Raw genomic sequence first — 3,526 nt, 5'->3', positions numbered from 1 at the left:
CAGACCTCAGGGAAAGAGGCCAAGCAGTTAATAAGCAAGCATGTGCCAGGCCTATGGGAATTATATCCTCAGTCATCCTACATTGGGCCTTGTATTGCCATTAACACTGGTGCTCTTTCCTGGACTTGTGGTTCTGTCATTCCAAGTTCCATATAGAAAACTGGACTTGGACTTAGCAACCAATCAGGTTTATTCTTCATTTCCCGGAGAGTTAAATAAAAAATGATTCCCTACTATGGATAAGAACTCGGATTTGTGTCTCTTTACCGGGTAATAGCCTTTGCTTTCTTTTTTTATTTTAGCACTTCTAGGGATGAATGCGGAAGGCTGGTCCAGAAGTGGAAGTGACACCAAGAGCAACCAATCACGTGACATCTCTCAGATGAAATATAGCAGCAACCAATCAGATTGCACCTGTCATATAAAACAAGCGCTCTAATTTTGCGCCATTGCCATGGTTATTCCTAGAATTGGTTCAGGAAATTGCATTGGGCATCTACAGTGTTGGCAGGATTGGCGAGCAGCGCAGGGGTTCGCTGGGTTTTTGTCTCAGTCCCCTCCTAAAAAATGATGGTGCTCGGTAGACTTTATGCATCATGTTACTTGTCAGTCGAAAAAGTATGTGTACTTTTTGGGGAGGGGGGGATATTCTCGAGGTTTTTGGCCCCATAGACTTCAATGGGCAGGCCTGAAAAACAAACGTCAAACATATTTGACATGATTTTGCGCCCTATCCTGCTCCTGGTTTCCATTGGCTATAATGAAAACCGCTCAGACCTGAATACGTACAAATAAAACGCACAAAAAAAAAAGCTTCAAAATCACCAGAAAACGCTCAGATGTTGATGGAGGTCAGTGAGCTGGGGTCCTATCATCCAAAATGTGATTGGGCTCTGAAGTACGAGGGGTTTATCCCCCTTCCCCAATAGCCAGGGATGACCCCTGGGGCTCCCACTGACACCGCACATCCCAGCTCTGTTCTCCAGGGCGGCGCGTCCCCTTTAAGTGGACCCGAGGGCCGCCCCAGCTTCACGCGAGATTTCGTAGGGCAGACCTCGCGAGGCTTTGCGGCGGGGCCGCGATTGGCCGACTGGCTGTGAATGTAAGATGGCGCCCAGGGAGCTGTGAGGCGAAAATAATCTACCCGAGAAAGGAAAAAAACAAAAGCCCAGGAAGCCGCCAAGACGGGAGAAGGCTGCGGGGTGCAGAGCCGGGGCCGCCGGGCGTGAGGAGGAGGCGGCGGTGGTACGGAGAGCGGACCGGGGATACGCAGCTGCCTCCGGACAACGAGCGGGGAGGTGAGTGATCCGGGCGGGACCAGCGGAGGCCTGGGCGGGCGCTCCACCGTTCCACGCATATTCCGCCCTGGGTGAGCCGGGGAAGAGCCCCGGGAGAAGGGCACCCTAGGCTAAGAGGAATCCCCACCCCTGTGTCTCTTATGTATTCTCGACACAGTGCGCGCTCCCGTCGCTCGCCTAGGGGTCAGGCTGGATATTTAAAGGGGTCAGGCTGGATATTTAAAGGGGTCAGGCTGGATATTTAAAGGGGTCAGGCTGGATATTTAAAGGGGTCAGGCTGGATATTTAAAGGGGTCAGGCTGGATATTTAAAGGGGTCATGCTGGATATTTAAAGGGGTCAGGCTGGATATTTAAAGGGGTCAGGCTGGACATATCCATCCAGACCTCAGGGAAAGAGGCCAAGCAGTTAATAAGCAAGCATGTGCCAGGCCTATGGGAATTATATCCTCAGTCATCCTACATTGGGCCTTGTATTGCCATTAACACTGGTGCTCTTTCCTGGACTTGTGGTTCTGTCATTCCAAGTTCCATATAGAAAACTGGACTTGGACTTAGCAACCAATCAGGTTTATTCTTCATTTCCCGGAGAGTTAAATAAAAAATGATTCCCTACTATGGATAAGAACTCGGATTTGTGTCTCTTTACCGGGTAATAGCCTTTGCTTTCTTTTTTTATTTTAGCACTTCTAGGGATGAATGCGGAAGGCTGGTCCAGAAGTGGAAGTGACACCAAGAGCAACCAATCACGTGACATCTCTCAGATGAAATATAGCAGCAACCAATCAGATTGCACCTGTCATATAAAACAAGCGCTCTAATTTTGCGCCATTGCCATGGTTATTCCTAGAATTGGTTCAGGAAATTGCATTGGGCATCTACAGTGTTGGCAGGATTGGCGAGCAGCGCAGGGGTTCGCTGGGTTTTTGTCTCAGTCCCCTCCTAAAAAATGATGGTGCTCGGTAGACTTTATGCATCATGTTACTTGTCAGTCGAAAAAGTATGTGTACTTTTTGGGGAGGGGGGGATATTCTCGAGGTTTTTGGCCCCATAGACTTCAATGGGCAGGCCTGAAAAACAAACGTCAAACATATTTGACATGATTTTGCGCCCTATCCTGCTCCTGGTTTCCATTGGCTATAATGAAAACCGCTCAGACCTGAATACGTACAAATAAAACGCACAAAAAAAAAAGCTTCAAAATCACCAGAAAACGCTCAGATGTTGATGGAGGTCAGTGAGCTGGGGTCCTATCATCCAAAATGTGATTGGGCTCTGAAGTACGAGGGGTTTATCCCCCTTCCCCAATAGCCAGGGATGACCCCTGGGGCTCCCACTGACACCGCACATCCCAGCTCTGTTCTCCAGGGCGGCGCGTCCCCTTTAAGTGGACCCGAGGGCCGCCCCAGCTTCACGCGAGATTTCGTAGGGCAGACCTCGCGAGGCTTTGCGGCGGGGCCGCGATTGGCCGACTGGCTGTGAATGTAAGATGGCGCCCAGGGAGCTGTGAGGCGAAAATAATCTACCCGAGAAAGGAAAAAAACAAAAGCCCAGGAAGCCGCCAAGACGGGAGAAGGCTGCGGGGTGCAGAGCCGGGGCCGCCGGGCGTGAGGAGGAGGCGGCGGTGGTACGGAGAGCGGACCGGGGATACGCAGCTGCCTCCGGACAACGAGCGGGGAGGTGAGTGATCCGGGCGGGACCAGCGGAGGCCTGGGCGGGCGCTCCACCGTTCCACGCATATTCCGCCCTGGGTGAGCCGGGGAAGAGCCCCGGGAGAAGGGCACCCTAGGCTAAGAGGAATCCCCACCCCTGTGTCTCTTATGTATTCTCGACACAGTGCGCGCTCCCGTCGCTCGCCTGTCACTGCCTTAGGCGCGCCACCCTCGCGTGCGCGTTCTAGATTCTGCCTTCAGAGACAGAAAAAAAAAAAGAGCGGGGCTCGCGACACGTCACACCAGACTCGTGACCGCGCTGCTCGGCGATCCGCGACCCCGGCTTCTTTCTCTGCCGGGACTCGTCATTTACCTGAGAGGGGTGTTTATTTTTCTTTCCTCATTATATTTATTGTCGGGTTGTGGTGGGGGTCACGTGACCTCCCGTGGAGCTTCTGGAGAGCCGAGGGAGCGCGCCCGCTTCGTTCACGCGCGGCTCTCTGGCAGAGGAGGGCGGGGCTACTGTGAAAGGTCCGGGAGCGCGCGCTGGGAAGGAGGTAGAGGCTCGTTCCCTGACA

At 52.6% G+C, this 3,526-nt stretch overlaps 1 protein-coding gene across 4 annotated transcripts in view; it reads left to right on the top strand.

Annotated features, from left to right (window-relative positions):
* The first annotated feature begins 1,018 nt into the window (after positions 1 to 1,018).
* The window catches only part of QRICH1 (glutamine rich 1), a 39,347-nt gene continuing 36,839 nt past the window's right edge, over positions 1,019 to 3,526 (top strand). For 2 of the 4 annotated variants that reach the window (XM_018576124.1, XM_018576123.1), the window contains exon 1: positions 2,701 to 2,976. The gene's annotated coding sequence lies outside the window, so the exon portion shown is untranslated. Of the gene's footprint in view, positions 1,296 to 2,699; positions 2,977 to 3,526 lie in introns of those variants that run through there. The other 2 variants (XM_018576121.1, XM_018576122.1) reach the window with 2 other exon arrangements.

Source organism: Nanorana parkeri, unplaced genomic scaffold (genome assembly GCF_000935625.1).
Source record: "Nanorana parkeri isolate BGI_ZX_2015 unplaced genomic scaffold, ASM93562v1 scaffold56, whole genome shotgun sequence".
In the NCBI taxonomy this organism is placed as follows: domain Eukaryota; kingdom Metazoa; phylum Chordata; class Amphibia; order Anura; family Dicroglossidae; genus Nanorana; species Nanorana parkeri.
Note: the sequence above shows the minus strand (reverse complement) of the source record. Positions and strands in the feature narration are given on the sequence as shown.